The 10,720-nt window shown below is 36.8% G+C and overlaps 1 long non-coding RNA gene across 1 annotated transcript; it reads left to right on the forward strand.

Annotated features, from left to right (window-relative positions):
• The first annotated feature begins 3,802 nt into the window (after positions 1-3,802).
• LOC118599852 lies at positions 3,803-7,198 on the forward strand. The gene is made up of 2 exons (XR_004949368.1): positions 3,803-6,446; positions 7,029-7,198. It is a non-coding gene; the product is annotated as an uncharacterized LOC118599852 (long non-coding RNA).
• The last annotated feature ends 3,522 nt before the right edge of the window (positions 7,199-10,720 follow it).

Below are 10,720 nucleotides of genomic sequence, written 5' to 3' on the forward strand. Positions count from 1 at the left end.
GACTTAAAGTGGGCGGATTTACAAAAAAATAAAAATAAAAAAACCCTCCTTTGTTAATTGTCTCATCAATTACGCATCGAAGTTATTGGGTTCATAATTGAGTTCATTTCCTTACAAAGTAATTGTTTAGGTAGGATGGATGGTTTTTATTAAAATGCCCCTTCAGATGTCCAAGAGGTGACCTGCTGTGTGTGCTGGAGCGGAAGTTTCATTATTGGATGTAGGGAAACGTTCGGGATCGGACCAGCGGAGACTAAACTTTTGGTTGGCCAAAGAAATGGAAACTAAATTTGACTTAGTGCATTGAGCAAGAGGTCAAAGGACGGAGTGTGACAGCAACCAAAAACGACTAATGTGTTTGTAGCATTGGGAGTCAGCATAGTGGTAGTGATGTTTATTTTAGCAATATATATGCTAGCATGAAGTGGTGTCTGACTTATTTTTTACACTTTACAAATTTGGTTTGGAGCGTAGTCATAGTAACGTTTTTGTTAGCAATATCACATGCTAACATGTGGCGGTATCGGACTATTTTTTTATACTTTACAAACTAGGTTTGGCGTTAGCGTATTCATAGTAATGTTTTTCTTATCAATATCATATGCTAACGCGTGTCGGTATTGGACTGTTATTTTTCGCACTTTACAAACTAGGTTTGGAGTTAGCGTAGTCATAGTAGCGTTTTTGTTAGCAATATCATATGCTAACGTGAGGTGGCAGTATTGGACTGTTTTCTTACTCTTTACAAATTAGTTTTGGAGTTAGCGTAGTCATAGTAACATTCTGTTAGCGGTATGCTAACATGTGGCGGTGTTTAGTTGTTTTCTTTTTATGTGCTACTAATAAGGTTAGAGTTAGCATAGTCACAGTAGAGTTTGTGTTAGCTTTGTCATTCGCTAACATGTAGCGATGTCGGACTGTGTTTTTTCTATGCATTCTCAAAAAGGTTAGGAGTTGGAATAGCCACAGTAAAGTTTTTTTTAGCGGTATCATAAACTTATCTTTAGCGGAATCGGACCCTTGTTTTTTTACACATTACTAACAACATTGGGAGTTAGCGTAGTCACGGTAACGTTTGTCGTAGCGGTGTCATAGGCTAACGTGTAGAGGTATCAGACCCTGTTTTTTGACACCTTACTAATAAGGTTAAGATTAGCGGTATCAGCGGTATCACATGATAACGTGAAGTGGTTTCAGACTGTCTTTTTTAAAGCGTTACCAATAACACTGGGAGTTAGCGTAGTTACAGTAACGCTTTCTTTTAGCGGTATTATAGGCTAACTTGTTGTAGTGTTGTGTAAGTTTAAGCATCACCAAAAAGGTTAGGAAGTTAGGAATATACATTTCTCCTACATGATCAGTTTTTTAAACGGTTGGTGAACAGACGTCACTTCCAAATCCAAGTCTCTGATTGGTCAAAATTTAACCTGCTTTACCGTGAGATTTGTGTTTAGTGTTTAAAATAAAAATGTCCGTAGCTATGCGTAAAGTTTTGAATGCAGAAGCTCGTAACGCACATTTACATAGAATTTTTCAATAGAAGTGGTCTCTTGGACGTTCCGGTTCTCACCAGCTCTTTCCTGAACTGCATCGAACACGGCGGCCCGTGTGACATCACTTCAGGTGCTACCGTACCATCATCTCGCCATTAACAAGCACGCCGCGACCCCGGCTCCTCCTCGCCGAATCTAATCCCCCTAATGCAGAGACCTGATGAAGATGCCCCCGCCTGTGTGTTTTGGTAATGGCGCTGTCATAACCGCTCTGCTACTTCTGGGCCTAAGTGAATCTGAGGCGCCATCTTTTAAACGAGGCTAACAAATGAACACGTTTTTCCCCCCGTCAAACGGCTCCTGACAGTGATGCATGGGCTTCCAGATGAGCTCTGAAAAACTGATGGATCTGCGACGGTACCGGCGCTCAGATAAACTAATGCATGTAATTATGTTTTCCATTGCGGCCGCGTTGCGAGGCATCTTATTACAATATCATTAGTTGAAATGTTTGGCGAAAAAATTAGAAGGTTTGCAAATCTCCCGTCTTTCTCTCCGTCCACTCCTTCTGTTTTCGCTTCTGTCGGCCATGTGGGGTGATTACTGGAAGTTGATTTCTCTGACGGGAGGAAGAAGGAATTGAATTTGTTTGCTTTGTGGGTAGACATTATCTGTGTGGGTTTGTAATTGTTGGGAGTCTTACTTAGTCTTTGTGCGGTGAACTGATGGCGCACTTTGTCTATTTTGGATGCGAAACAGTTTGGAAGTCCATCCGTTTGCTTAATCACTTTTTTAGGGTCATGAGGTCACTGGAGCCGACCCAGCTACTGTTGGGCGAAGGCGGGAACACCGTAATCGGGTCACCAGTTCGTCGCAAGGCGCCAAAAAAAAAGAAAAAAATGGTAGCTTCAGTATTTTTAAGTAGAAAATCTCAAGTAAACACAAAAAAAGGATACTCATTATTAGCTTATAACAGTAGAAGGGCTGACAAAGGTAAAGATAGTTTACCCATAACCCAATGGTGTAGGATAAACTGTAAAATGTTGGAGATAGAATGAAGAAATAAAAAAAAGTACTAATTTGTCAGATTTTTCAGATTTGAGAAAAAAATATATATTTCTAATGTACTTTGATGGTTAAGGGGAACTTTACAGGTAAAATAAAAGAAAATGTTTGTGGTAATATGCCAACTTTTGTTGGGTTTCACTGTCATGGTTAAGGTGGAAAATTGAAAACACTAAATTCAGAGTAGAACAAACGTTTGAAACAATAAATATTTAAGAACAAATAAAGATTAGAAAAGGTGCTCATTTGTGAAATATTTTTCAACTGTGTGAATTTCTTTTTATTGGGGCTTGAGGGAAAAGTTAAGGGAAATATTTAAGGTAAAATGAGAGAAATGGTTTAGGGCAGTGGTGTCAAAAAGGGGCCAAAATCCAAAACACACCTTATATCTCGGGCTGAACAGGATAAACTTTTATTGAACACTCTAAAAATAAATTTGTAAAACTTTAAAAGCATATTTTTTTAAACATAATTATGAACTAGATATATAGTATTATCCCCGATAGTGTTACATGCTGTAAGATGAATTTGCTGAAGATGCTAGTGCTGATAGCTGAAAACGCTGAAGCTAATAGCTGAAAACACTTAAGCTAATAGCTAAAACACTAAGGCTAATAGCTGAAAACACTGAAGCTAAGAGCTGAAAACACTAAGGCTAATAGCTGAAAACACTTAAGCTAAGAGCTAAAACACTAAAGCTAATAGCTGAAAACGCTGAAGCTAATAGCTGAAAACACTTAAGCTAATAGCTAAAACACTGAAGCTAATAGCTGAAAACACTGAAGCTAAGAGCTGAAAACACTAAGGCTAATAGCTGAAAACACTGAAGCTAAGAGCTAAAACACTAAAGCTAATAGCTGAAAACGCTGAAGCTAATAGCTGAAAACACTGAAGCTAATAGCTGAAAATCCTAAAGCTAATATATTTGTTAAATGCCAAATTAGCCTAAAAAACAAACAAAAAAACGCCTAGGTTAGCCAAAGTAGCAAGCATGTTCCTGAAAAAATAACTACATTTAAAAATATCCTAATAAACAGAAAAAAGCCAAAATTAGCCAAAACAGCTAGCATGTAGCTAAAGTATTAGCTTGACTCAAAAATAGCCTAAAAAATCTTGTTAAGTTTTAAAATAGTCTAAAATCTACCTGAATGCCAATTTTTAAAAAGTTTAAAATGTAACTTTTTAACAGAAATATGAATAATTAAAGGCAGGAATATTATTTCAGAATAAATCAATTTAAACCTTAAATAACTTTCAATATTTTACTCTTCATAAAAACATATTTTGTCAAAAATATACAAGTTAGAAATGAGGCAAAGATAACATCGGGCCATTAATAACAATAAAACGGTCAAGTTTTATGGACTTTTAAGGGGAAGAATTAAGGGAAATCTTATGGCAAACTTCAAAGGTTATGGTGGGAATTTTTAAAGAAAAAATACTTTTTTTTGCAAATATTTCCATCTACCATCCTTCTTTTTTCTTCTGTTATATTTCTTTTTGGGGACACGAGATTTTGAGATCAGTCACTTTTTATATTGAAGGGAGAACAAATAAATATAGCTGGAAAAACATTAAGGAAAAGTTAAGGGATAATTCAAGGGAAAGATTAAAGGAAAAGTTAAGGGGATTTTATTATTTATTATATTGATTTTTCTAAACTTAAGCCCTGAAGATAATATTTGATCCATGTAGTCGCAGTGACATAATCACTGAGGAGAAAAAGTAGAAGAAAGAAAAAAAAAAAGGAGATTTAAGGGGAAAGTTAAGGGTGTTTTAAGGAAAAACGTCGAAAGCTCGTTTCAAAGTAAAAGAAAGCTAATTTTTAAGGAGACCAACTTAAATACCCCTAAACAGGAGAATGTTGAGGGAAATGTGGAAATAAAAGTTAAGAGAAAAATTAAGGGGATTTTTAAGGGGAACTTTAAGGGAAATATTTAAAAGAACAGTGAAGAGAAACGTCAAAGTGAGTTCGGCTAAGGGGAAATTTAAGGGAAAAGTTAAGGGAAAAGTTAAGGGAAAAATTAAGGGAAAAGTTAAGGGAAAAGTTAAGGGATTTTCTATTTTAAAGAAAAAGTTTTCTAAATGTAACTCGCGAATAACTGAGATAATATTTGAGCTGTGGAGTCACTGAGTCTCACTGAATTCATCACTGAGGTCATAAAACCCAAAATGTTATTTCAGGTCTTAGGAGGCTAAGAATAAAACTCACGTTTTGTGTGTTTATCATCATTGTAGCATCATGGAGCTGGTCGCTGGCCATTATGTTGCCTGGGATTGGCATGTGGGAACAATATTTGAAGCTGGACTCCTTATTTTGAATGGACCAGCATGCATTGGGGCAGTTTTCGTCTGTGTGAAGCATCTGCAGTGAGGGTCAGCAGTCTGAGGCCTCGATCCTTGAGCGGAGAAAGGTAGTTTGCCCTCTCTGGGTGGGCGGAGTGCTCCTTCTCTAGGAGGAGGAGTTTAAGTATCCTCTAGGATTAGGGGAACAAAAATGTTTCATTGTCCCTGACAAGTAAACAGGTTAGTTTGGAATTCCTCCATTTATTGCAAAGTTTGCCCCAAATCTGCCCTATATATGTCTGTTTGAAGTGTGGTAATGTTTCAGTTATAAAGCCGATTATGTATCTAGCATTTATGGGTACTTAATGCCAACAAAATGCTGGTTGCTAGGAAAAAATTCAAATATATTTTGACCTAGAGGCAAAAAAATTGCTACAGATACATTTTAAGTCCAAGGCAAGTAAAAAAGTCTACGGTTGCTATGGACTTCGGATATTCCTAAAGACATGGTAAGTGTAAATACTGGTTGCTATGGAAAAAGTGAAAATTTAGTTAGAGATAAAGGCACAAAAATTACTACACATATTTATCAGTCCAAAATGTGTGAGAAAGTGTATGGTTGCTGTGGGCTTCCCATATATATAAATGAAATGGTAGGTGGAAATGCTGGTTGCTAGGGAAAAAGTGAAAATTTAGTTTGAGATAGAGGCACAAAAATGACTAAACACATTTAGTAGTCCAAGATGAGTACAAAAATATATGGTTGCTATGAGCTTCCCATATACATAAATTAAATGTTAGGTGGAAATGCTGGTTGCTAGGGAAAAAGGGAAAGTTCAGTTTGAGATAGAGGCACAAAAATTGGTAAACACATTTAATAGTCCAAAATGAGTAAAAAAGTGTATGGTTGCTAAGGACTTCCAATATACATAAATTAAATGGTAGGTGGAAATGCTGGTTGCTTGGGAAAAAGTAAAAATTTAGTTTGAGATAGAGGCACAAAAATTACTACACATATTTATCAGTGCAAAATGTGTGAAAAAGTGTATGGTAGCTATGGGCTTCCCGTATATATAAATGAAATGGTAGGTGGAAATGCTGGTTGCTAGGGAAAAAGTGAAAATTTAGTTTGAGATAGAGGCACAAAAATGACTAAACACATTTATTAGTCCAAGATGAGTACAAAAATATATGGTTGCTATGAACTTCTCATATACATAAATTAAATGTTAGGTGGAAATGCTGGTTGCTAGGGAAAAAGGGAAAGTTCAGTTTGAGATAGAGGCACAAAAATGACTAAACACATTTAATAGTCCAAAATGAGTAAAAAAGTGTATGGTTGCTAAGGACTTCCAATATACATAAATTAAATGGTAGGTGGAAATGCTGGTTGCTAGGGAAAAAGGGGAAATTCAATCTGACATAAAAGGTCAAAAATTGCGACACATATTTAGCACTCCAAGACAAGTAAAAAAATGAATGGTTGCCATGGACTTTCATTGTTCATTTTAATTTTTTTGCATCAAAGCTTACCTTTAATCTGTCCTTAATGTGTTTTGCAGTTGAACCGTCATGAAGTGCTGTTTGAACCACCATTTGTAGGTGTGTAACACTGAGTTTCATGGTGTTTATGACTGACTTGCTGCCTCTGTGTCACATTTGGATGATGTCTCATCATGTCATATCTGGTTTGTGTGCAGTCCGCTGCCCTCTCCCTCTCTCTGAGTGAGTGAGTGTGTGTGTGTGTGTGTGATGTTGTGGAGCAGCAACAGTGGAGCTCATTAGCGGGGTACCGGGGGAGCGCGGCCGCTGCACCGCCTCCCCCTCCTCCAGCTCCCCGGGCTCCTCTCCGGGGCCGGCTCACCGCCTGGCCGGGCTCTCGCTCGCAGCCCCTTCATCTGCATGCTGTCAAACGGCGGGTGACAGCTGCGCTTCAACTCCAACGTGGCGGCTCTATCTGCTCGCTACATTCCGAGTGTTTACTTTAAAAAAAAAGAGTTAAAATGAGAGAATATTGATGATTTGACTAATTAATTCTGCTTTAGCAACAAGAAAGAAAGGTCCTCTCATTAGGAAATCACTCAGACAGGAGGCAGAGAACGCCATGTTGGGGGGAGTTTGAATTTTTAAACATTTTTTTTCCCCCTCTATTAGCTAATAAGTATCAATTGATTATGATTCCAGCTTTTATCGGCGTCCCCGCGGCCCGCTTGAAAACGAGGTGTCCACATCAACGGCTGCAACATAAAAACTTCATCACGTATTCCGTCCTGCATTATTTATGGCCGCACTCCTGCAGGATTCTCTCAAACCGATCCTGTGATGGAGGAAAAGAAACCAAAAAAAAAAAAAAATGAGGGTTTGATAAATTCTGATGGACAAATTTGGAAAAACACGAATAAAAAAAAAAGGGGAAAACTGGGTCACCGCAGCAAAGCGGAAACCAGGAAGAAGGAGGCAACATTTGTGTTTCCTGGGTGCTGAAAATTGAGTTGCAGCACCAATCTGGCAACCAAGCGGAAGGGTTAAAAAGGGCGGCGGCGTTGGTGGTGGAGGGGGCTTTTTAATTATTCAAGATGAAAACATCACGAAATGGAAACCAGCAAACAAAACAAAACACAAAATCTCATTTTCTCCGCCTTTGCAACATCTGATGCAACTTTTACAGCCCGGTTGGTCTTCGTCTCCGTAATCGCCGCCGCCGCGTTAGCGGTGGAGGTGATCATTAAAATGAAAGGACGTCCAGCTGCGGGGTACAAAAAAAAGCAAAATAAAAGTTCACCACGAGCTTTCATCAAGTGACAAACGAGACTTTCATCGCACAATTATCGTTTCCGGGATCGCAAACGTGCGACGGGGATTTGTCACTGTCGCGTTGTGCGTTTAAGGCCGTATTAATCAAGTGATTAATTGCCGGGTATTAGTCAGTGAGCGGCGTTCCCCCCGTTCCGGCGCCGCTCCGCTCCTGCCTCTGAGCGTCACTGGTTCTGGAAAAATGGAAAAACATTTTGGATGTTTTGATTGTTGCTGTGGTTTGTGGGTTTCTACGGTGGCCCGGAAGTTCAAATCACATGAACTAAATGCAAAGCTAATAATCAAAGTACATTCTATAAATCAATAAGAAACTGGAAAAGATAGGTATTATGGGATGTCACTGATTCTTTGAAGAACAGAGAAATGTTCAGTCTGGACTGAGATGAAGAACTTAAAGTGAACAAACGTCGTCGTCCAATCAGTGACGACCCAGGGTTCCTCCCTGTTCCGGGTTCTTGTTCTTGGTCCAGAATGTGTCCTTTTTCATTGTCTCATTGTTTTGGAATAGTGTGTTGTTGATATTTTTTTTAGAAGTGTGTTTTGTTTTTAGAATTGTGTTTAATTTTTTGGGAATTGTGTTTTCTGTGTTTAGGAAATGTGTTTAGTTTCCTTTGTAATTGTGTTTTGTTTTGTTGAAAGTGTGTTGTTTTTTGGGGGGAAATGTGTTTACTTTTTTGTGTATCTTATTTTTAATTGTTTGTTCTTTTTTGGCAAATAATTGGCAATAATTTTTTGAAATTTTGTTTAGCTTTTTTGAAAGTGTGTTTTGAGGAAATATGTTTATTGTTTTGAGTGCTCCGTTTATGATATTGTGTTTAGTTCTTTTAGATTTGCGTTTAGTTTTTTATAATTGTGTTTTGCATTTTTGGGAAATGTTCTTAATTTTGCTTCTGGTTTTGTTTGGTACTGTTAGAATTGTGTTTGCTTTGTACAGTTGTGTTTAGTTTTTGGATTTGTGTTTTTGAAATGGTGTTTAGTTTTTGGGGAATTGTTTTTTTTTTTTTAATTTGGCTTTGAGATTTTTGATTGTGTTTTGTTCTTTTGAAATTGTGTTTAAACTTTTAAAATTGTGTTTTGCGTTTTTGAGAAATTTGTATCGTTTTGCTTGTGATTTTGTTTAGTTTTATTGGAATTGTCTTTGTTTTGTAGAATTGTGTTAACTTTTTTGGAAAATAGTTTTAGTTTTTCCCATGGTTTTTGTTTAGTAATTTTAGAATTGTGTGTGTTTTGTGCTATTGTGTTTAGTTTTTCAATTCGTCTTTTAGTTTTTGGGGAATTGTGTTTGTTATTTTTTAGAATTGTACTTAGTGTTTTTGATTGTGTTTTGTTCTTTGGAAATTGGGTTTAATTTTTGGAAATTGTGTTTTATGTTTTGGGAAATATGCTTAGTTTTGCCTGTGATTTTGTTTAGTTCTTCTGGAATTGTGTTTGTTTTGTTGAACTGTGTTTCACTTTCAAACTTGTTTCCGCAATTGTGTTCAGGTTTTTGGGAATTGTGTTTAGTTTTATTTCTGATTTTGTTTTGTTCCTTTAGAATCTGGTTTGTTTTGTAGAATTGTTAGTTTTTTGGAGTGCTTTAAGGTCTTTTGGAATTGCATTTATTTTTTTTAAATTGTGTTTTTTGCTTTTGGAAATTGTTTTTAGTTTTGACAGTGATTTTGTTTTGTTCTTTTGGAATTATATTCAGAATTTTAGGAACTTTGTTTTGTTCTTTTGAAATTGTGTTTAGTTTTTTTGCGATTGTGTTTACTTCTTTGGGATTTGTTTTTTGTTTTTGGAAATGTGTTTTGTGTTTGTAGAGATTTTGTTGTACTTTTTGAGTTTGTGTTACATTTTCTTCATAATTGTGTTTTGTGTCTTTATGAATTGTGTTTGTTTTCTGACATTTAGTTTCACTTCTAAGATGTAATGTTGTCTTTTGTTTTATTATTTCTTTTGCTTCTTTATTTGACGTTGAGTTATTCGTTCAGATATTTGGCCCTTCAGGGCCACCGTAGGTTTTGAGAACTAATATAACCTTAAATTTAGCTTGAATCTTCATTTTTTTATCCAACAAGTGACATTTTGGGATGTTTATAAACACTTTCGTTAGTTTTGTCTTTTTTACTGCCATAAAAAAAAAATAACATTTGTTTATAGAAATGGAACAAATTAGATTCGTACATCATTTTTAGGGAAGTAAAACAGATTGTTAGACTTTTCCTCAACATGTATGTTTGAAAAACTCACTAAAAATAAGTAAAAAAAAAAAAAATCTGTAAAATGTAAATAAAGAAAAACAAATGACACAAACAAAAATTGGTCCAATGAGGTGAGAAAACCCGTCTCACCAAGACTCTCATTTCATTTAATTTGATAGTTTTCCTAATTTTCCAATTAAAACCATTTTAAATAAGATACATTTTCCTACAACAAGAAAAAGTTGGATCCATGCTGAACAAAAGCGTCCTTTTTCCTCTTTCTGTGCTCGTCTTTATTTAAAAGTTGCGCCGTTCCGAGGTCGTCCACTAGAGGGAGCTAAGCCATCGTGTGATGGGAGTCTGCAGCATCCGTCCGTCCACCCGCTCACTTCTCTGCTCCAGTTTCAAAGACACAATTCTAATTGGGCCTTTCTGGCTCTCCGAGAGGATCGCTTCTCTCAACCTCCACTCTCAGATGCGCAATTTAGTTTTGACAAACGTGATGTTTCAGTTAAATTGTTAATGGTGCTACAGGACTCGGCGAGCCGCACATCAAAGGGCATGCATTAATACGTACTCCTCGTGTTATTTCTTGTTCTGTTTAGTCTCCCGGGGAGACGAGAACTCCACTAAAAAGGGCTTCTTTTTATTCAAAAATTTTCTTTAATGAACCTCGATGTTTTATTTTTCTTAAAGGTAAAAAAAAAACACCTCGCAAATGTGCAAAACGAGGGGGCCGGGTTGGATGATCGGTGAGGAGGCGCGCTTTGAAGAGGGTTCCATCAAAGGAGGAGAAGAAAAACAATAAATGAAGCGGTGTGCGCCGGAAAAAAGAAGAAGAAAAAAGCTGCTGCTGTTTAAATACCTCTTGTTGTTCGGAAA

This window comes from Oryzias melastigma, linkage group LG2, assembly GCF_002922805.2.
Source record: "Oryzias melastigma strain HK-1 linkage group LG2, ASM292280v2, whole genome shotgun sequence".
NCBI lineage: Eukaryota > Metazoa > Chordata > Actinopteri > Beloniformes > Adrianichthyidae > Oryzias > Oryzias melastigma.